The following is a 24,805-nucleotide window of genomic DNA, read 5'->3' on the forward strand; positions in this document are numbered from 1 at the left end:
TCATCCATCACCTGAATGGTGGCCGTCTCGATGCTACACTTTGGGAGGAACCCTGACTGACAGTCATTTAGGAGGAGGAGTTGTTCGATTCTGGCGAGTAGTTGTGTAGCAACTACTTTTTAAAAAGATTTTGTCAATAAAAAGTATGTAATGGACCTGTAGTTGGCCAGGTCATCTGGATCTAGGGTTAATTTTTTGAAAAAAAGGTCATATGAGACCAGTCTTGAGGGTGTCCGGGAATTATCCTTCTGCGACAGAGGCACTGATGATGCCGAGGAGGGCATTGATTGCCGGGCCTGTGAATTGTTTAATAATGAAGGCCTGAATTATATTGTCAGAGTTAGAAGTAGGTTTGACGGAGGCAACTATTTTTAGCAGAACTGTGGTAAAGAGAGGAGAGAATTTGGTCTATAGGGGCAGTGTGCGTGCCATGGTGCAGCTGATGCTAATGCTGTGAGATGTCAATTTGATGGTCTTTCAGATTTTGTCTATTTTTTCAATAGAAATGTGTTGATCTGTCGCATTTCTCCTGAGTTGCTGGTACCTCGGGGTTGGGTGATGGTTTGGTACAATGCTTTACTACTTCAAAGAATGCTTTGCTCCTGTAAGAGGCTGTCGCAATGGGGGTGGGGTAGTAAGCAGCTATGGCCTTTGTAATCAGAATCCTACCATTTGTGCACAGAGATTTCGAGGTTGGTGAGGTCTCCCGAGTTATGTTTTTTGTGCCACCATTTCTCTGGGGCTCTGATTGTTTGTTGGAGGCTAGCTCGGGGTGTACCATGCAGCAGACGGTGTGGTCATAGACCAGCTTAATCTTAGGGGCATGCTAGGAGGGTGAAGCCCATCCCTGCTGTTCATGTGCCTCCTGGAGCCAACCCCTGTTTTTACAGGCCTCTCATGCCTTTCCTGGGCACACAAGGCCAACGGCCCATCAGAAGCCAGGATCTAGCACCCAGGCCGCTCTTACAAGGTCCTGCTGAATGGTGGCCAGCCAAACCCCCCCTCCCCCCACCCACCGCGCCCCATCCGGCCTCAGGATCAAGCCACAGTCCAGTGTGGGAGCCCTCCAAGATACCACCTCTCCTTTCCTTCGGCAGGTCCGTCCTGGCACTGCAAGCAAAGTAATAGGCTCTTCCACACAGTCACTGGGATCGGGTCTGACAGGAGCACTGGGCTACACGAATCAAGCCCAAACTTGGCCTCTATACTCTCCATGTCTTCGGACCCCCCAGGCACACTCCAATGGGCTCAAGCCAACTCAGAACCGTAAATTAACAGGATTAATACCGGCTGATTTATGGAGCTCACACAAAGCCCGCCATACTCGGTCGGGCTCTCAAGCGTCCGCGTAAAGGGACTCATATGTAAGGGAACACTGTGATTTGCAGATGGGCACACCCTTTTTGTGGGAAGGTGCAACGCCTAATCTTACATGCATATGTAATTCATTCATAACAGCAGAGATAAACACATGCTCTCTACTGCCCCCTGCTGGTCAGTGGCCTAGGCAGCAACCAAGTTTGCCTAGTTCTTGCACCAGCCATGACTCCCCTATATTGCATCCTGCTTCCTCTCCTTCGCTCTGCTGGCTCTGTACAATTGGAATACTATCTCCATGCAATCAAAGCAATGCAGTCAGTGGAGGTTTTTAAGACCACACTCAAACACCATTTGAGAGTCAGCCAAGGGACCTTCCATGCTACTGTATTCATAAATCAGATTTTGCTGATTAGGTAATATGCGCCTGTTCTTTTTAAATAAATCACTAATACAAAGAAAACATGATATTATCTGTATTTATTAGTGTCTCAAAGTACCATATGTATTTAGTGCCTTTGCACTGTATTGTTGCGTATGTACCCATACAGTGTCTCAACTGGTAAGTACCTTGACAATGCTTTGTTTTCACAAATACCTTTACATTGCTGTTTTATAAATCCCTAACAGTGCCTTATCAGATAAGTATTTCAACACTGCTTTGTTTAACAAATACCTTTACAGTGCCAACATTATCCGACTGGAGCACGTACTTCTGTTTCACCTAAACCTGGGCTTTTTCAAGGCCCAAAAACCTATACACATATCCTTCCAGATTTGATCTCCTTCACAGTTGGAATTTCTAAACCAATTTCATAGGAACCTCTATATTCAACAGTATTAACTGTTCATCTCATACATTAGTTTCACTGTAATTTTACACTCATGTTTTATTGCAAAAAACAATTTTTCAACAGTCCTCTGTGTGTCGCACAGGGAGAAAGGAAAAGAAAAAGGAGAGGGAGATGCATATTAGAATTATATTTATATGATGGATGTCATGTGAGAAGCATGAAGGTGTCTCCCTGCCTGAACCTCGAAGATCTGTCATCCAGGTGGCCAGGACACGGCCATCGCTATTGGATCCAGTTCCTGGGGGTGGACCAGTGAGGGACCAGTGAGGGAAGATCACCTGGATGGGAGGTCCTCGGGGGGTCGGAGGCCGATGGGTTAGACGCGACATCCACCTTCCTTTAACACCTTTTTGCCATCCTCTCACGTAGGACATTGCAAACCGTTACCCCGCCTTTATGACTTTCGCACAACACAATAGACAACAGACTAATACTCAAGCCGTTTCCCTAACATGTCCCAATACAAGGGTCGGGCAACGTCAGGCAATTGATCAGCATCACACACACCTGACGGCCCTTTCCCTTACCCACAGGTATAAAAGGTGGAGCCAGAGAGCACAGGGCAGAGAAGGCGAGTACAGCAGACAGCACAATGAGACGGCTACCACAGGGCAGTTTGAATGAAGGAGAAAGATGTCAGGAAACGGGAGGGTGGTGAGGAAAGAAGTGACCTTGCCCTTTTCTTCCCAGACCCAGAGAACGTTCGTCGAGGGGAATCTAAAACCACGGACAATATCCCCAGTGTCATGCTACAGTTGTCAACGGTACGCAGGACCGGCCTACGCTGATAAGGTGGAACAGAGGAGGCTCCAGCGCCCGTGGTACCGGCCTTGACTCCACATAGAAGCGAAAAGCCCTGCGGTTAAACACAACCAGTGAGTCGAGGGATGAACCAATAAGACCCGTGTTGTGATGAGGGAGAATAGCAAAGTGGCAAGTTGAACATAAACATTGAACTGTGAATGAACTGTAAAAGGTGTTATGGGGAGACCAGCAGAAGACAGAAACCGGCACCATGTGGGTGCTAACTCAAGAAATGCTGGTTACTCCCCAATACAATAGAATGTCAGAAGCCAGAAGGCCAGAGAAAGGCCACCAAAGGAACTCAAAGTGGTCATACGTGAGGGTCGACCAAAAGCCCGTACAATCGAAAGACTTTGATACGTAAATTGGCTAAAAGCAAGGGAAGTGAGTCCCAAAGTGTTGAATGAATGAAAGGGATGTGAATCCCGCAAAGAAATCTTTGAAAAGGCAATAGCGTACCCAAAGGTCTTGAGAAACAGAGTGTTAAAGTGAACCCAGGGAAGGGAGGTCCACTAAACTGTTTGACAAAGACATTAAGACACTAAGAAGGGTCCGAGCCAGTATGAGGGAGATCAGGGGTGAAGCTAAACTCAACACTGGCAGTCGAGAGAGGTCTGAGCCCGAACAAGGAAGATCTGGGGATGAATCTGTCATTCAAGGGATGGCAGTCGAGAGAGGTCTGAACCCGAACGAGAGTTAAGCTATCACTCAAAGTTTAACAAGAAAGAAATAAGAGAGACTAAGAAATACTATTGATAAGGGGTCAGCCCAGGAGAGGGGGATCCAGGGGTGATGCCATCACCCTATCTAAACTCTGGATTACAATTGAGAAGGGTCAGCACAGAAGAGGGGCACCCGGGGAGGAAGCTGTCACCCTACCAGAAATTGTGAAATACCATACGAAAAGGGTCACACCAGAAGAGGGGAACCTAGGGGTGAAACCATCACCCATATTGAACTTTGGAAACAAACTTTCATTTGTTAAAGGAACTTTTGTTTTTTGGTTATCTGAACCCATGAGGTCCGGAAGGAAAGAGACTTTCTAAGGAAACTAGACTTGGCCATCGACGGTCCTGAGAACTGGCGTTGGAACTGTCGTCTTGTGCTAAAGAAGCCAGAGACTATATTGTGCTCCACCAACTCCACGTTACTCCGTGCTCAAAATGTGGGGAGGGAAGACACAGGCAACTGCATCCTGACATATTTTTTAAGAACACTTCTTTCTTTTCATAAGAAATATCCCACACCCCTTTTCGTTTTAGTTGTGAGGCTTGGCAATAGGTCTTAGTATAGGCCCTTTTTATTTTGACACAGCGCCGCTAGGACTGCCTTATTTTTCATTTGATGGTTGACATTTGTTTCCATTTTAGAGTTAGGTTTAGATTGGGCGTTTTTCCAACATGCATACATCCTTCATTGTTCAATAAACACCCTTGAACTGTGATCACTTGTGTCTGTCTTACTTGTTATCACCATGAGTTCCTCACAGTCACTAATAGGAAAACTGAATAGTGTCTTACCTATGAGTCTATCATAAGCTGTAATGACTCATTAGCGGGCAAATGCTCATGTTTGGGTTGTTCGGTCCAAGCCTGATAATTCTGCAAGATTAGATATATTGGGTCTCGTTACGAGGTTGGCGGTAACCTGCCAACCCTGTAACACCGAATCTGGCGCCTGAGTTCCCGGTGCCAACGGGACATTACAAGTCCCGGCGGCGCGGGAAGTCAGGCGCCGGATTTTGCAGCTCCCCATTCCCATGAAGCCCTATGGAGTCCTATAGTACTCCATGGGATTGAGGACTCAGAAGCACCGGCACCATTGCTAACAGTGCCGGTGCTTCTGTAACGACTCAGCCTACCAGGGCCGATGCGCCGCGCAGGGTCAGACCTGCCTGGCGCAGTGGCCCCGGCAGGCAGACTCGTAGTGTGGTGGTCCAGAAACAAGGGTGCTAGTGAGCTTACCGGCATCCTTGTTTCCGGACCGCCACACTTGTGATGAGGCCCATTGTCTTTCAGACTAAAATCATACCAATATATTTTTCATAATGCTTTAACATTGTTTCAGAACTTCATGGCGTAATATCTGTTTGTGTTTCTAAAATAGTCCTGTGCTCCTCACATTATTTCATCACTTTTTTGATTCCATTGGAATAGTCCTACAAAAAGAATCATATATGCTCGTCAGCAGACATTCTTTTATTTAATTGGTTTTCTCTTAATTATATCAGCTTAATATGAAAATTGTACCTGAATTGAAGCGTTTCCTCCCAAGTCTCATTGGAGGGTCCTATCATTTCATTAATGCTAGAGCCCTTGCTACATTAAGAGGTTTGACTATGTTTTATTCCCCCGGATCATTGTCCCATAATAGAAATAGTATTTCATTCAATATTAAGAATAGTGGTCCATATCTCAAATCCCTTATTTTTTAAACTGAATTGTTGTCTTAACTTCTGCCCGTTATTTCAGGCGGACGTCGTTAACACATATTTGAAATGCAATTGTACCTATTTTGTTAGGTGTTACTAGATTTAAGAACAACGTTTTTCACTATTAATGAGCTGCAAGTGCATTTGTGTTTAGTATACCTCAAGTCCTGCTTATCGTGTTGAACTTCATTAGTATTGTGCATTTTTACTATTTAGGCACATGATGCACTATTGTAGCTTCACCATTGGTGTTCTATTATGCATACAATATGAACACATTCTCATATGTTATTTTGGTTTTAAACTGTTTGAATTAAAACATTTCTACATATTTTGTTCGATATTACTGTATTTAAGAACTGGACTTTTCGCTCTTAATGGGCCAATAATGCATGGGTTTTAATTTAGATGATTCCTCGAAGGAACATGTCATGTTTCATCTATTGTCTAAAGATTGCATGGTTAAGATATATTTCCTTTTGTCTTAGTCCTACAATTGACTTTGGTTTATATCTAAGCTGATTCCCAATGGAGCAGCAGATGTTAAGGACCGTTATCAGATTAAAACATATTAGCTTCCAATAGCGTTACAGCATGCATAATTGAGTGTTAATTTCTTTGTGCAGTCATTCTGTTTTAATGTAAATGTATATATGTGAGACTTCCCGTTATTCATTCACCTTCAAAGAAAGAAATGCATCTCGTCATCACAATGGAGTCCTTCTGTTATAGTTTGCAAATGACAAGTCGGTTTAGCTTCTTCTTGACATAGGATTTTTAGATCCATTTGGATGTGTTTGATTCCAAAGAATTTCAGATCTTTGTTCATGTCCATTGGGTGTTCTTTGAACCAATGTTCAGCCAGTGGTGTCTTTCGCTCTGGAGTGGTTAGACTGCTAAGGTGTTCCTTTATTCTCACTGGTTGTTCCCTAATCGTGCTTCCAGCATATAGTTTGTTATAAACTCAGAATATTATATAGATCACAAACGTTGTTCTACAATTGATAAACTCACGGATAGTAATGATTTTGCCATTTTTAGTATTGCTTGTTTCAATATTGTTCAGTGCATGTTTAGACATGCTGCAGTGTGAGTATTTATAAAACCCTTTGACAGGACCAGCACTGATAATGCTAGCTTGTACGTTTTTCTTGCTATAGAATTCGGATAATCTGAGATAATTTCAAACTGCCATCTGAAAAGTATTCTTAATAACGTTCCAATTGGTGAGTTCACCAGGGCAGGGAAGAATTGCAATATTGATTTGATGTTCTCAAAAGAATGTAAGCTTATACAAGACAGATTTGTAGCTCGAGGTTACCCCATACAATCCATTAGTGAGGCAAGAGAAAAAAATCAAGATCACAAAACACAAAGATTTATTGATATCTAAGGAAGAGCAAAATAACAAGCCTTCAGACATGGTGAGATAGATTATGCAATATACTAGTGACAATCAAACAATTAGAAGAAGGTTAAAAAAACACTGGTATCTTGTATAACTGGATCCAGATTTACATGAGTATATCTCAGATTATCTGAATTTTGTCTATACTAAGGCTACCATACAAAGAACTAAACTGAGTCCCAGCTTTATGGATAAAAGCAAGAAAAACGTACAAGCTAGCATTATAAGTGGTGGTCCTGTCAAAGGGTTTAATAAATGCTCACACTGCAGCATGTGTAAACATGCATTGAACAATATTCAAACATGCACTACTACAAATGGCAAAATCATTACTATCCATGAGTTTATCAATTGTAGAACAACGTTTGTGATTCATATAATAGTCTGCACATGTAACAAACTATATGTGGGAAGCACGATTAGGGAACTACAAGTGAGAATCAGGGAACACCTCAGCAGTCGGACCACACCAGAGTGAAAGGTACCACTGGCTGAACCTTGGTTCAAAGAACACCCAAACGACATGAACAGAGATCTGACATGTGTTGGCATCAAACATATCCTGATGGATCTAAGAATGGGAGATTGAGAAAGAATCCAACATCAAGAAGAAGCTAAAACAATTTGTAATTTGCAAACTATAACAAAAGTATTCAATTGTGATGACGAGATGCATTTCTTTCTCTAAATGTGAATGAATAATGGGAAGCCTGACATATGAACATTTAAATTAAAACAGAATGACTGCACAAAGAAAGTAACGCTGAATTATGCATGCTTTAACGATATTGGAAGCTTATATGTTTTAATCTGATAACGGTCCTTAACATCTGCTGCTCCATTTGGAATCAGCTTAGATATAAACCAAAGTCAATTGTAGGACTAACACAAAAGGAAACATGTGTTAACCATGCAACTTTTAGACAATAGATGAAACATGACATATTCCATCGAGGAATCATCTAAATTAAAACACATGCATTATTGGCTCATTAAGAGTGAAAAGCCCAGTTCCTAAATCTAGTAATATCTAACAAAATATGTATCCAACTTTCCCTTCCAAAACGTTTTCCTTCTCAAGCTCTCCGCTCATCCACTTCCAACTCTCTGAAGGTCAGACGCATCTCCAAGCAGAGAGTTGGGGGCAGATCTAGCTTCTTGGCTGGGGCGTCCCTCTGGAACAGCCTCTCTGTCTCTCCCAAACTTGAGCAGAACCACCTCCTGTTCCAGAAGCAACTCAAGACCTTCCTTTTCGCTTACGCTTTCTCTCTTCCTCTCCCCTGCTGATGCACCTGACTGCTCCGCTGAACTCGGGCCCAGGCTCCTGCATGTCCAGTTGCCCTTGAACTGCCACCGGGCTACCCAGCACTTAAGGGTCTGTATCTGCAACCCTTCTCTCTGCACTCATGAGCCAGCCGCTGGCTGCATTTGTGGTGAGTTAACTGCACTCCCCCCTCCCTCTTCTCCCTTCCACTTCTCTACTTCCCTCATCCCCGCACTTGTGTGATCTGAATGACACAAGGCCTAGCAAGACTGTTATTTTGTCCTCCCTTTGTTTCCCCCTCCTTGTATTCTTGCGCCTAGAACCACTTGTGTACAGGAGCGTTATATGTGCCACTTCATATCATATCATATAATTGTGTACAAGATATGTTTTAATTCGAAAAAACTGAAAACCAAAATAACATACGAGTGTGTGTTTATATTATATGCATAATAGGATACCAATGGTAAAGCTACAATAGTGCATCAAATGCCTTAAAGGTAACCATGCACAATACTAATGGGGTTGAACATGATGAGCAGGACATGAGGTATACTGAACACAAATGCACTTGTAGCTCATTAAAAGTGAAGAACCCAGTTCTTAAATGTAGCAACATCTAACAAAATATGTATAATTACGTTTTAAATATGTGTTAATTTGAACAGTTTCAAACCAAAAATGTATGAGTTTCTAATAGAATGGAATGGAAAGTTATGCCTAATACGATACAAGCATAAGAATACACTTTGCACTTAATGCAGATAACTACCGCAATACGGTCTGTACCTAACGGCCAATGTTTACCTGTGACGTCATGACAGCATTTATGCGTGAAATCATGATGTGAGCATTGAATAAATCATTCTCAAGCTGGTGGTGCTCCGGAACACAAGGGGGATGCCGCCATCCTGAAATAATGGGCAGAAGGTAAGACAATGATTGGGCCTCATTAAACGCTATTAGCGCCATGGTTGCCGCCAGTATTTTATTGAGTCTGCCATGGTGAATGGCGGAATTACCACCCCATTCCAAGGTGTGCGGGGGCGGTAATTCCCCATTCACCATGAAACTTCCCCATTCCCATTTTTGCCCCCATAGGGCTCAATGGAAATGGGGAAGGCGGTAATTACGGTACCGCAAATTGCGGTACCGTAATTACCTTCAGAGTCCCTTTGCGGGTCCCGTACTTAACGGCTGGTAAAACCATCCGTTAAGGTAGAGACCCTCAAAGGGACCTCGTAGTAAGGCGGTAAGGGATTACCGGTACCTTACCCTTAATCCAATGAGGCCCAAAAGTAAGAGATTTGAGATATGGACCACTATTGTTAATATTGATCAAAATACTATTTCTATTGTAGGATAATGATCTGCAGGAATTAAAAGTAGTGGAACCTCCTAATGTAGCAAGGACTCTACCATTAATGAAATAATAGTACCCTCAAATGAGACTTGGGAGGAAACACTTTAATTCAGGTACCATTTTCATGATACTAAATATCAAGCTGATATAATTAATAGAAAACCAATTAAATGAAAGAATGCCTGCTGAAGAGCACATATGATTCTTTTTTGTAGGAATATTAATATGAGGAATGCTGGACTGTATTAGAAACACAAACAGGTATTATCCCAAACAATGTTAAAGCATTATGATTAATATGACGGTATGATTTTAGTCTAAAAGACAATGGGCCTCATTACAAGTTTGGCGGTAGCCTTGCAGGCACATTTTCTCCGGCACCCACGAATGGGCAATTACCGAGTCATTATGGCCCAGCCGGACCCGGTAATTGCCCATTTGCGGGCGCCAGCATACATTACTCCCCATTCCCATTTGCGACCTATAGGGTTCAATGGGAATGGGGAGGTCGGATGCCCCGGCACCATTGATAAAGGTGCCGGTGCATCCGACATGCTCTGCTCGCGGGTGCCGGTATGGCCGCAAGGACAGACTTGGTGGCCGTAATGGCACCCACGAGCAGAACTCGTAGTTTGCCGGTCCGGGAACTAAGGTAACGGCAAGCTTACCGGTACCATAGTTCCCAGACCGGCAAACTTGTAATGACCATGTATCTAATTTATCTTGCAGAATTAATAGGCTTGGACCAAACAACCCAAACATGAGTATTACCCCACGAATGAGTCATTACAGATTATGATAGACTAATAGGTAAGACAAAGTTCAGTTCTCCTAACTATTAGTTCCATCCACTATATAATTATAATTCTAGTAGGCATCTCCCTCACTTTTTTCTTTTCCTTTCTTCCTGCGCGACAGAGGACTGGGAACATTATTTTTTTTGCATTAAAATATAAGTGTAAAATTACAATGGAACCAACGTATGAGATGAAATGTTAATACTGTTGAATGTAGGGGTTCTTATGAAATTGGTTTAGAAATTACAATTGTGAACGAGATCTAATCTTGAAGGATATGTGTATAGGTTTTCGGGCCTTGAAAAAGCCAAGGATTGGGTGAAACAGAAGCGTGCTCCAATTGTATAATGTTGGCACTGTGAAGGCACTTGCTAAGGCATCGTAAAGGCATTTGTTAAACAAAGCAGTGTTGAGATACTTACCTGATGTTACACCCCTGAGTATCTCGCAACTCCTTCCTGACCACTGACGCCAAATGCAGTTGACCCCTCCTAGCTTGGTTGGCACGGACTCCTGATATTGTATCCACAGGTAACCTCGAGACAGCTACTGGGGGGAAGAGGGTTAGGGAGAAGTTGTGAATAGGTAGGGGGTGTTTAGGATAACCGGAAAGAGGGTTAGGTTTCTTGAATTGGAAAGGTACAGGGAGTAAAGGGAGAAATCATACACATCATGAAACACAGTAATGTAATTAACTCTCTTCGTGATTTACTTAATCTCCTGAACCTTCTCCTACCAGCAGTACAACATCCTTTTGAATTAGGAAATTGCTTTCCAGAACCTGTATCGCAAACCATTAATTCCTAAATCAAGCGACTAACATAAACACATGGGGCCTCATTACGACCCAGGCGGAAAACCATGGTGCTAATAGCACCATGGTCCATGCCGGTAACTTACTGACTCCGCCATGGAGAAAGGGGGAATTACCACCCTATTACAAGGTTGGCGGGGCGGTAATTCCCCCTTCCTCCATGGCCCTTCCTCATTCCCATTTTTGCCCCATAGTGCTCAATGGGAATGGGGAAGACGCTAAGTACGGTACCGCGAATTGCGGTACCGTACTTAGCACCAAGGTCCCTTTGCGGGTCCCTACTTTAACGGCTGGTGTAGACCAGCCGTTAAGGTCGGGTCCCGCAAAGGGACCTCGTAATCAGGCGCTAATGGTTTAACGGCGCCGCAGCCTTTGACGGCGCCGTTAACCCATTAGCGCCAGGGTCGTAATGAGGCCCATGGTGTTTTCAGGATAATATCCTGAACCAGCAGTAGCACACAACATGAAATGGGATATATATCAAGAAATCAACATAGCACATTACATATACGGACATCCCCGCAACTGGTCTCCAGGAACCACATGTCCTCATGGGAAATGTCATTTTCTGAATCCCTTAGCCCGGAAATAGGCCTGCCAAGCTCCCAACAAGCCCCATTTCCTCACACCTGATAAGGCACTGTGTAGGAATGTATGAAACAGCATTGTAAAGGTATTTGTGAAAACAAAGCATTGGCAAGGTACTTACCAGATAAAACACTGTACGGGGATATAGGCAACAAAACAGTGTATAGGCACTTGATAAATAAGGTACTTTGAGACAATAATAAAACACATAATATCAAGTTTTCTTTGAATTTGTGATTTATTTAAACCAAAGAACATGCCTATATTACTTAATTAGGTGAATCCTATATATCTTTTCAGAAGGACTGTCTAGTGAATCACAGTCCAGACTAGGTATGCTCCGACAGTTAATTCAGAACATAATCCCGAACCATGTGAAAAATAGTGGCCGCTGGGCTTAATATTCACTCCCAATTTGTCTAAACACTGCTGCAATCAGTTTGCAGGTGTGCAGTTGGTGCCAGTGGAGATGGAGTATAGGCTTGCTGAGAGTGATGCAGAGGTTGCCAGACTCTGGTCTAAGAAGGACTTCCTCAGGTTCGTCAGTCCCAGAAAAGTCCCCCACTACTAAGTCATCCTCATGAGCCGCTGCACCCTCTACATGCAATGTTGATTTGTGTGAGGTTTTTTTTGGCAGGCCTCCTCCGCTAGTACCCGCAGCACCACAATCTGTTGCTGCTATCCATTTCTCTAATGGCAAACAGTGCCACTAATCACCAGCGCCACTGGTAGAGCCTGTGATGGCCCCCCAGGAATCAAGAGGAACAGTACCATCTTTATTGCTTATATCTGCCAAAGCAAGTGGGACGGACATAGGGCGGATGGAGGGGGCCATGCTATTTGCTCGCTATCTGTGAAAAAGCAACATACAACACCTATTAGTCGCTGAGCACCAAGCCTCCCCACAGATGCTTAGCCCAGTTGAATCAAAATTTGACTACACACAAAAAGCTGGCCCCTCCGCCATAAACACATTTCAATGGAACTTAGAATGGGCCATGTGGAAGCATGAAACAAGTACAAGATGCTGCCTAAATGCATTATAGATGCGCAAGATGCCACAACCACACTAATCCCATTTCAATGGCAGGCAGGGGCCATGCGGAAGCATTACACAACATAAGTAAACGCTGTTCCCCAAATGCGCAAACGATACATAGATTGGCCCCTTGACCCTACACACATTTCAATGGAAGCTAGAAAGTGCCATGTGGAAGCGTTACACAACACATGTACATGCTGCTCCCCAAATGCACAAAAGATACATAAGTTGGCCCCACCACCCTACACACATTTCAGTTGATGATAAGAAGTGCCATGTGAGAGCATGATACAAGACAATTAGGCCTACATAAATATGACATTGATAGATATGCATATCACCATTGTAAACCATGATTCACATATTTTCTTAAATAGGTTGTGCATTTTCTGTTTTTTTAATTTATTTTTAAATTGTGTTTATTGGTTAAATAAAACCTTTTGCATAAGAAACACACAAGAGGAAAAACGAAGAAGTAGAAATTCTCATACAATAATACAGATTCAATTTTTCATGTAGATTAAAAAAGGAAGATATTTAAAAAGGGCAAAATCAATCACAAGTTCATACTCTTTAAAGTTTTTTACATAGATAAAACAGATTAAAATTAATCACCAAATGTTCTGCCTTAAAAATATAAGACCAGAATCCATCAGTATAGATTGAGCGTAGGAAGTGTACCTGATCACCATAAGTTCTTTGATATAGTGCATTTAGCTTTTCGCAATTAGTAAATAAAAGTCTGGGGGTTTCAACTTCCCTTTTGCACAATCTGCACTACCACTCCTCATAAGGCAAACTAATCCATGCACCCAGATTCATAAATGTCGGAAGTTGATTGAACCTTAAAAGCATTAAAAACTGTCTAACCTCAGCATTTTGCACATTTTTAATATAAATACAAGGGGTGTTCACAGGGAAGCATTGTCTGGAATATTCAGCATATCTAGTCTTCTTAGCTAAATAGACCCATCTTTCATTTCTGTCAAGACTGCTGCTTTGTTTTTATTTCATTACAACTGCTAGCCAGGTTATCAGTAGAATCACACGTACATCTTATATTTTCCAGAAAAATATCAATTTCATTCTTCCACTTTTTTAAAGCCGCAAAGTTTTGTCCTGAGTCATCAGGATTTGTATGTAGGGGTTATATGATATAATCTTTTTCCTCATGGCTAGAAAAATAATACCTAAATCATAGCAAATTGCTTCCACCGGCACAAACAGAGATCATCCTATCATAGTTCTCCAAATCTTTCCCTCTAAGGTGCTTAACCAAGTTGTTTCTTTTGAGGTGTAAAAATATAAACAAATATAAAATGGCCGGCACCACACATGTATTATGCAGTTGTCTCAGCCCTTCAATCGACTAACCCCCCGATTTTTGAATAAAATATTGTATTGCCTTAAATTTCGCTAATACTCTATCTGTAAGCGGTTTGACGAAAATCTCTGTATTCATGTTATTAGTAATCAATGAGCCAAGGTAAACTTAGCTGGAGACTTCCTCCATTTTTTCCCCTTCAATGGACCAATTAAACATTTTTATGTTCCGTCTATTAGCTTAAAAATTCATAATCTTGGTTTTAGCTAAATGTATAATCAATGCATTCTTCAATGTGACATTTCTTGCACCTTTAGGCTATTTTGTAAACCCAAGGCTGTTTGGTCAGATAAAACAAAATCGGCTGCATACGAAAGTCAAGCCACAGGGCATTGTGCAATGCGTGACAGGTTATTCTTGCAATTCTGCAAAACTAGACCTAAGCCTGCTAAATATATATTAAAAAGGTGGGGGCTAATGTACAGACTTGTTTTAATCCATGGTTAACCTCGAAAACATCACTTAAATCACCTTCCAGGTTTATTCTAATCTGTATCTGATGAAGGGATTTAATAAAATATAGAATTTGATTGCTCAAAAATACAGCCTTCATTTTTCCCCATAGAGTGTGGCGATTTACAGTATCAAATGCCTTGGTAAAGTCAATAAAACACATATAAAGAGTCCTATTTACATCCAACAGCATACTATGAACAAAAAAAACATTAAAATCCATAAATTAGTAATTGTGCTAAAGCCCTTTCTAAACCCTGTTTGATAAACTCTAAAAATATTCTCCTTCTCAATCCATATATTAACATATTGTAAAAGTAGTTTACTAAATATCTTAGCACTAGAATGTACAAGAATTCTATATTTCTCTGAGAATTCCGTGGGCCTTTCTTGTAAATTGGGATCAGCTGCGACTGTTTCCCGGAGCTAGGTATCCGACCAGTGGACACAATATTCTGAAAGATGACAAACATGATTTGAGCCCAGAAATTAGGATGAGCCTTAAATAAAGCATTAAGGAGGTCACCTGGCCCCAGCGCCATGGATGGTTTTAAATCTTTAATAATTATTTCAATATCATCCAAAGAGAACTTAAAGAACCCCCTGTCTTCAATTTTGGCATAGTTATTCATTTCTTCGAAGACCCTCGCTCTAAAGTATAGTTTCGGGATATAATTTTCCCATAGGGTTAATTTCTTTCCCTGTTAAATGATTCATGTTGTTCCTATGATAAATGTGCCAGAATCCTTTAGAATCCTTACCTTTTGAGATAGAGAACATGACTTTCCACTGGGTGGGGGCCATAGAGCCTTTGTGCATCTTGTACCAATTTTTAAAATAAAGTCTTAATTTCCTAATCTCGCAATATTGCTCAGTACCAACCTTCACATTTTCTTTCACCCAGCAAATATCCTTAGATAATTGTTTCTTCTTCAGCGCTACCTTAGGAGCATACACTTTCCAGTGTATTAGATTTGCTGAGTGGAACTTTTTTTGAAACGATTAATTATTTTCTAAGTTTATTACATTTTCATTCATTATCAGAGGCAACAAACTAAAACCTATTCCCGGCAAATTACTATCTGTCCATCTAGTTCTATTTCCCCTATTACAGATTGAGAATTTTCCAACTAGTTGTGTAAGAGGAGGCAATGGGCCTCATTACACGGAAGGCGGTAATGGTTAACGGCCACCGTTAATGGTAACGGTGGCCGTTAACCATTACCGCCTTACTACGAGGTCCCATAGCGGGTTGGTGTTTTAACGCCTGCTTTTTGCAGGCGTTAAAAACCAACCCGCTAAGGGACCTCGGAGCTAATTACGGCACCGCAAAATTGCGGTGCCGTAATTAGCGCCTTCCCCATTCCCATAGAGCCCTATGGGGCAGAAATGGGAATGGGGAAGGGCAATGGCGGAAGGGGGATTTACCGCCCCACCAACCTTGGAATGGGGCGGTAAATCCCCTTTCCGCCAAGGCGGTGCCGGTAATTTACCGGCATGGTCCAGGGTGCTAATAGCACCCTGGACCACCGCCTTCCGTGTAATGAGGCCCAATGAGTCAAGGTCAAGAGTGGCGTCCATTACCTCATGATCACTCAAAACATTTGGGATGTTTGTAAAAGTGTGCACCGTCCTGAAACCCTCATACATAGTTAATATAAAATCAATCCATGAATGCTGCACTGCAGGTGTAATATAAGTCATCCATCCCCACATTCACCAATTGCAAAAGGTGGTAAGCTTGAAAGAATAATAATCAACAGCTAGGGCCTCATTACAAGTTTGGAGGTAGCCATGCCCTTAATAAGGGTCCAGGTTCCTTGAATGAGGAATTACCGGGCCATTCCAAACTTGGAGGACCCGGTAATTTCTCATTCAAAAAACCCATCCCCATTCCCATATGAGCCCCCATAGGACTCAATGGGAATGGGGAGGTAGCTAATAATGGGCCCGTTAATAATGGGCCCGTTATTAGCTCCCGGGTCCCCTTGCGGGACCCACAAAGGACGTCTGGTCTGACCAGAAGTTCAGAGCGGGTCCCGCAAGGGGTCCTCGTAATAGGGTGGAATGGGTTTACTGGCACCGGCACCATTACCGGCGCCGTTAAACCCATTTGCCCACCTCGTAATGAGGCCCCTAGTGTTATTTTTCATTTCATCTTCAGAAGAGCATAAAACCCCCAATTCAAATTCGTTTATAACATAGACATATTCTTGGGAGATGGTCACTGCTTTTTGTTTGTATTGCGGTTGATGGAAGTTGAGATCACCTATTATATAATATAAACAACATGGATATGCAGTGTTCCAGCATGTAATCAACCCTTCCAGGTGTTTCATTATCTGAGGTAGTTCCACGTTACCTGGAGGGTTATACACTTTTATAAATACAATAGGAGCATTCCCGCCAGGCCCTACACATTGCACCACTACTGCTAAAACCTGATCTATTTGATGTGCATGGTGACATTCTGTAGCCTTTAGATGATTTGCAACTCCTATAATCAGCTCCCCAAAGAGTCTACCCTTCTCGGATCTACAAGCCTTCCTTTGGAATATAGCAAAACCATCCAAGAATAGATCCTGCATTAACCATGACTCCTGGAGGAGAAAAATGTCCGTCATGGTAAGATAAAAAGGACCTTCGGGATTCTCAAGGAATTATCTAAAACCTCTTGAGTTCCAAGATCTAATGTATAATTTCCTACCTCGGCGTAGTCACTCTATATCCTCAATTTCAACGTTAGTGTAACCTTCAGCAAAATGTTCCAAACCCTCTTCCTTTTTTTCCCGGAATGAGGAGCATATTTTTTCCAGAGTGAGGAGCATATGTTTTCCACAATGTCCTTTATAACGTGTTCCAGAACATATTCGCCCAAGTTAGAGTTTTTTTTGTAAAATGTCCTGTCTTTGCGTCACCTTTATATCTTTTATAAGTTAATATCCAATCTGCAAAAATCTGTTTGCTTGTGTCATAATTAGCTCTGTTAAAATGGGGGCCATAAGGTGGATCACCACCCAATTAGGCTCCCATGATAACCATGGGAGTTCCACTAATTTAATGTCATGAGTGGTGATCATTTTTAGCGGGGTAATTTGATGAAGTAGTTCTAGCACATCTGAACGGTTCAGAAACGGGCAAGCTGAGGTGGCATATAGGTCAATGATTTTTATCCGATTAGAGGACACTTTCAATGTTTGGGATGAAAGAAGATGAAGCTCAAGCATGTTACAATTCTCAGCCTGTGTAGTCTCTGAAATATCAAGAAAGTCAATAACCTCCTCCTCATCCAAGGCCCTACGGTTCCGGGAATGTGTCCCTGTAGACTTTGATGATTCCTTATGATCTTTTCCTGAATTGAACATAGATGAGAAGAAGTTATCTTTAAATGACTTCAGGTCCGTCCCTTTTTGTATCTTCGGGCTATTTAGATTTTTATCCCAAGATCAGGAGTATACCAAGACTTGGGTGGTTTTTTAGCTTCCTGAGCCTTCTTAGGCACAATGGAGAAGCCCTTAGATTTCTTTCTGACAAACCAAATTACTGGGTAAGGCTGCAGCCAAGCCTTGCTTAGCCAACCCTGTTTTACCCAGATTAGTTCCTTTAGCAGCCAACCAATGTTTAGTTTTAGCCAAGCATGTTTTATTAGGTCTAGTATATATAAGATGCAGCTCTAACTCTGTTAATTCTATGAGTGGTTGGCAAATATTAATATCGACCTGGCCCACAGTGTCATTTCTGGATTCGTTTGTACACATGGGTTGGATGATAACTAATGGCGAATTAGCTGCAATGACCTTATTTATAGATCTCTCATTTGTGAGGGGTACAGTTGTAATTTGCAGTGGGAGCAGCATCTCTGTAATCTCATTCAGGTCCTGTTTTATTATCTGTTGATCTTTGTACAGATTATTACAAATGGCAAACAAGGCTTTAAGCAGCATCATGTACACCAGTTCGATGCAAGAATCGTCAAACGGGAGGCATCATTAGAAGAGAAGCTTTAGGGACGTTTCACTGAAGAGACATACGCATTGATAGCGATTCCGGTTACATTTGGTGACTTTGTCAGATCCGTAGATGTAATAGGGCAGGGGTCCATGCTGCCAATGGTCCGTTCCACCATAGTGGGAGCTTGATTCTGTAGATTAGATCCCGTATGTAGATTTAAGCACAATTTTAGTAATTAATGATTGTTGATCGGATTTTCCACCGATAAATTGTGGTCAATGGAGGTGGACTTAATTAACTCTTTTGAAGGGATCACTGGGGCAAGATCACTATTCAGTATGTTTTTTTTGGTTTGAGAAAGGGTGGAATTTTGCCACATTCCGAGTTTTCAGTCTCGTGTCCAACATAGAGTGAGCAACTCCCCCTACCAAGGATTTTGATTGAGTATTAAGCTTCTTTATATTATTCTTATTTTTCAGCATGCGAGTAGCCTCCAATATACGAGAACATATGGCTCGATCTTTTGAGTGAAGCGCGCAGCCAGGGCTGGTGGCCAGCATCCCGGGGCAATCAGCACCAGGCCATGGGTGCTTAGACATTGTTGAAATCAGAGAAAGATTTCAGAACGGGGCTTGCAAACAAACACTGACTGCGCAGATTTGCGATCCTTACATGATCTGTCCTCTTGGGCGGGCAGAAGTAAAAGTATGGAGCAGTGATCTTCAAAGGTTCAAAGGCTTCATGCCCACAGGCACCTCGAGACAAAAACACAGCACCTTGATCAGCTCCAGCGAAACACTCCTTTCCTCCCCTCTCAGGTCTCCCCTGCCATCAGAGAAATCAGTGCAGAGCTAGCAGTAATGATAATGATAATGATGACGGGGCGAGCAGAACAAGCAACCAACTAGCTCCACCTTCCACCAGTGAAAACCCTCTCGCCGTCCTCACCAGCACACCAAAGGGCACACCAATAGCCACAGATCTCACCTACCCAAGAGTTCCAAACAGAAGTTAGAAACTTGTAGATATGGCAGTCCAGATAGATCTTACCGTGGTAAGCAGGAAGCAATGGAGGTCACCCAGCTGCCAGAGGTGCAGCAGTTAGAGCGGCATAGAAATCCAGTAGATGAGGGGGAGAGGCGAGTCCCCCACACCGCAGGTGCCAGAAGGCTGTTTCTGCAGCGGTGGAAACCCCTATCCAACACCTGGTCAAAACCGCCTAACACTTTGTCCACTTTGCTCCGCTATCGCTTGCTGAAAAGCCTTTTAAATGTTGCAACGGTTGCTATGAAAGGCCATTAAAGGAGCAGTCATCTCCGCCAACACCGCCTAGCTCTTTGTCTACTTTGCTCTGCTATCGCTTGCTGAAAAGTCTTTTAAATGTTGCAAAGGTCGCTGGGAAAGGCAATTAAAGGAGCAGTCATCTCTGCCAACACCGCCTAACACTTTGTCTACTTTGCTCTGCTATCGCTTGCTGAAAAGTCTTTTAAATGTTGCAAAGGTCGCTGGGAAAGGCAATTAAAGGAGCAGTCGTCTCTGCCAACACCGCCTAACACTTTGGCCACTGCGCTCCGCTATCGCTTGCTGAAAAGCCTTTTAAATGTTGCAACGGTTGCTGTGAAAGGCCATTAAAGGAGCAGTCATCTCTGCCAACACCGCCTAACACTTTGTCCACTTCGCTCCGCTATCGCTTGCTGAAAAGCTTTTTAAATGTTGCAGAGGTTGCTGGGAAAGGCAATTAAAGGAGCAGTCGTCTCCGCCAACATCGCCTAACACTTTGTCCACTTTGCTCCGCTATCGCTTGCTGAAAAGCCTTTTAAATGTTGCAACGGTTGCTATGAAAGGCCATTAAAGGAGCAGTCATCTCCGCCAACATCGCCTAGCACTTTGTCTACTTTGCTCTGCTATCGCTTGCTGAAAAGTCTTTTAAATGTTGCAACGGTCGCTGGGAAAGGCCATTAAAGGAGCAGTCGTCTCCGCCAACATCGCCTAGCACTTTGTCTACTTTGCTCTGCTATCGCTTGCTGAAAAGTCTTTTAAATGTTGCAAAGGTCGCTGGGAAAGGCAATTAAAGGAGCAGTCATCTCTGCCAACACCGCCTAACACTTTGGCCACTGCGCTCCGCTATCGCTTGCTGAAAAGCCTTTTAAATGTTGCAACGGTTGCTGTGAAAGGCCATTAAAGGAGCAGTCATCTCTGCCAACACCGCCTAACACTTTGTCCACTTCGCTCCGCTATCGCTTGCTGAAAAGCTTTTTAAATGTTGCAGAGGTTGCTGGGAAAGGCAATTAAAGGAGCAGTCGTCTCCGCCAACATCGCCCTGCACTTTGGCCACTTCGCTCCTACGCATCTACTGTATAATCTTACCTCCAATGTGTCAGAGCATATTTGTGTCCAGTATATTGATACTATATTAGGGCCTCATTCCAAGTTTGGCGGTGCAGGAAAAAGTGGTGGTGATTCAGTTACCAACACTTTTCTGGCAGTAACCGAATTAAGGCCATTTTCCCAGAGCGCCAAATTATACTCTAGAGGGGAAGTGGAGGATTTGACTCCAGCAAAAAGATGGAGATGAATGCCAATTTACTGCCAAAAATCAGTAGATTTACCACACATTAATTCCGCCAAAGACAAATCTGCCAACATTCCCCATGGAGTCCTATGGACAAAAATTGCGAACAACCACCACTTGTAAACCCATGGAAACTCCACGGAAACAAGTGGCGGTAACAATAATCACGTTTGGTGGTAATTCAGTGGATTTTCTATCAAATGACCACCAAACTCATAATGGGGCCTACGACGGTTTGGGTCTGCCCGGAACTCAGTAATATAATGGAACGGATTTGGGATGTATCATGGAAATACATTGCATGCCAAGAGCCAGTGACCCGGACGGAATATGTAATTCTTTACTTAAATTATAGACAGGCAGTTGGACTAAGGTAGTTCTTTATTTTTTAAATTGAGTTTGCAGTTTACAGATAAACCATACGCCAAATAAGAAAAGAAGAAACAGTCAAATGTAAACATCAATAAATAACACGAAATTAGCAGCCTGTTAAAAACAAATAGGCAAGCATGAAATATACATATTTGTCATATATACAAAGCAGAATTGATCTCATTATAAAATCATCCTTCCTTTAAGTCACATGTACCCTATAAATAAAGTGCAACAGTGCCAGAGTCATTGCAAATGAATTGCCACTAAAAAGCCTTTCCCACAAGGGCTCACTCGTCACGAAAGCACCAGTATATATGAAGCGACCCAAGCACAAGAGTCCTACATTTCTTTTAGCGATTCACAATATCAAATAAAATGCTCTGAGTGTTCTGTTTCCTTGGTACAATCTCTCCATTGTGTGTTCAAATCACTATTATTTGGCCACAGCCAATGCTCTTTCTTGTTCTAAGAAGATTCAATCGAAATCTCATCAGAGCAGCTGTCATTTGTGAAGACTGGAAGCAGATCAGGTACGGGGCAAACACCCTAGTTTGTAATAGATGGTAATTCCCACATACATGGATATTTGTTTACATGTTTGCACGTTTCGTACCAGTCGTATTGCCACAACCTTTTGTTAGTTTGCACTTGCTTTCAGAACCCTCAATAAATGAGAGTTCCTTCCATTGAGTTCCACTTCGCATTTGCTTACAAACATATTTTGTTCTCCACGTCCCGATGTCAGACAGCCTCATAGAAAGAGTTTTGTGAAGCTTTGTGAAGGCCTAATGAATTATTTACAAATCAGAAGTCGTTTCCAAATTACCCTTACTTTAACCATACTATTCCCAGCTCAAAACGGACTGCAGGCATCAGAGTGGTTTTGGGCCTTGATATTTCCAAATTAGACCTTCTAAGTAGCTTAAATCTACGTCAAAAAGAGAAAGTCCATATATTAACGCAGAGACCACTTTGCTTTCATAGAATGTAATTGCAGGGAGAATAGTACATTTGCTGAATCAGCTATGGAAATGTGTCTCATTTGCTTCCTTAATCGCAGAGCTTTAATTGTTAAAAGATTCATAAGCATGTTTTTAGTAACGCCCAAGTACCGGAGCTCATCCACTATGTCCAGTTTTTGATCCAGTAACCACCAATTAGGGGGCAACCAGTTTTTCTTAGAGGTTATATACAAGATCTTTGATTTCTTACTATTAATTACTAAATTGTCACCGGCAGTATATTCTTGAAAGGCTTTCAGAAGTCTTTGCAGACCTACTTGGGTACAGTCTAGCAAGATGACATCTTCTTCGTATGATAACCAAAATTGTTTTATCCCAAGAATTTTTGGGGAAATAAAAGCAGATTGCGTAAACTTTCCGCCCCAAGTCTGACGTGCATAGGTAAAAAAGGGAAAGGGGCAAGAATGCACCATTGCCATATGCCTCTGTATATCTTTATCGCTTGCATCAAATGGCCTTGCAAATGAGGTCTAATTTGGAGATGTGTGTCGGTATGGAGACATATCAAAATATTGAGTAAGTGGTTAGGGATATCCCAAGACTGCAATTTTGCCCAGAGGCGATTACAATTTACTTGATCAAATGCAAGTGATAAATCTAAACAAGCTGCAAAGACTTGGGCGGCCCCATTTTTACGAGCCAAATGCTGTAATGTCCATTACTAATACAGCAAGCAAAGTCCCAACTCCTTTTCTAAAACCAGTTTCATTTATTTTCAAAAATCTTTTTAACTCTGCACAGGGACTCAACTAATTTCCTTAAGGACGTTAGCATCCGCATCCAGCAAAGCAACTGGGCTGTAATTCAGGGGATCTAATGTATTGCCTCTTTTAGATATTGGAACTACATACAATGTTTTCCAGAATGTTGTCTCGGGAGGATAGCTCAGAGGCAACATGCTTGCCTTGAAAGCAAAGTGACACGGAGCAACACAGGTTCAATCCCCGGGTAGAAACCTCTGGGTATTAAGCCCTTTGTAAATAACATATCATATCAAGTAGTGGAAGTACATTTTTCTACCAATATTTTGCAGTATAGAATAGATACATTGTTTGCCCAGAATTATGGATGTAGCTTAAAGACTTGATTGCATAGTCCATTTGGACCCGGGGTCCGAGAGTTACCACTATTCTTTATTATATCAATAACATTGTCTATGTCTTTCTCCAAGCCTTAAAAGAGGCAGATAACATGTTATGGTCACTAGGTTCACCTCCAATTACCTGGAACAGAACACATTGGTTGAACAGTTTTTCTGCGACAAACATGTAGTAAATACAAGACTGTGGGTTTCCCCTTTGCCAAGTATGTTTTCCTCCCAAGTCACAATCAATATTTTCATTCAGACTGTGCAGATTCCATTCCTTCAAACGACCTAACCAATGAATTCCTCTCTTGCTTTGATTAATGTGATAATTCATGTCAGAATTAACCATGCCTAGGGTCGAACCATGGTCCAATAAACTATTTGAGTTAAAATCCCCAGCTACGATGATATATTCATTAAGAAAAACCTCCTTCCACTTTCAAAATATATTTTCAGAATTCACAATAACTGTACTTTGTGGGGAGGTTGAAACATTTCAATACATATTTAGTAGCAATAAATTGACCCCAGGTTCCTTAGTACTTGCATGGATGCTAACAAACCCTGTAATGAATCATCAAAGATGTGAACTCTAAGAGCCCAGGTCGAGTTTACAGCCACTTGTAATCCCCCCCTTGGTCTGCTTGAGTTGCTACCAATGGCTCTTTGAGTAACGTAAAATATTTATCTAGAGTAATATTATCACACATAAAGGTTTCTTGTAAGAAAATGACATCAAAGGCTATTCGTTTCTGGCAGACACTACTGCCATTTAACAAATGGAGGAACCCATGCAAATTCCAAGAGGCAATCCCAAAGCTAGAGTGAATACCAGAAAGAAGCCTGGTCGAGCACCTTTGCCCTGAGAGTAACATTGATTTAAAACTACTGGTAACCACACCCAATCATTACCACAACTAGCCCCTTTAGAGTGCTCGTTCAATAGGGTCACTTTCAGACCCATCTTTGTTCCCAGGTCCAAAATATTTTGATGGATGAAAAGAGTGGTTGCTTTGTAAATTGCTCTAATTTCAGATTAGATAAACAACTGAGGCGTGTGGTCCTTGGCTTCTTCAGAGCATAACCTCTTTGTCTGAGTTCATCAGAGGCTGCCAATGAAATATTACCAACAATCACGGAGGGAATATGAATTTTGACAATGTCTAATCTATCAACGTCCAAGCATTTTACCAAGTCTATGAGGGTTGTTACAAGGTTGCCAGTAAGCCACTGCTAGTACCAACGGCTTACCAGCAACCTAGGCTTACTCTTTCCGCCG

The sequence above is a fragment of the Ambystoma mexicanum genome, chromosome 3p (genome assembly GCF_040938575.1).
Source record: "Ambystoma mexicanum isolate Mex_15411 chromosome 3p, UKY_AmexF1_1, whole genome shotgun sequence".
NCBI lineage: Eukaryota > Metazoa > Chordata > Amphibia > Caudata > Ambystomatidae > Ambystoma > Ambystoma mexicanum.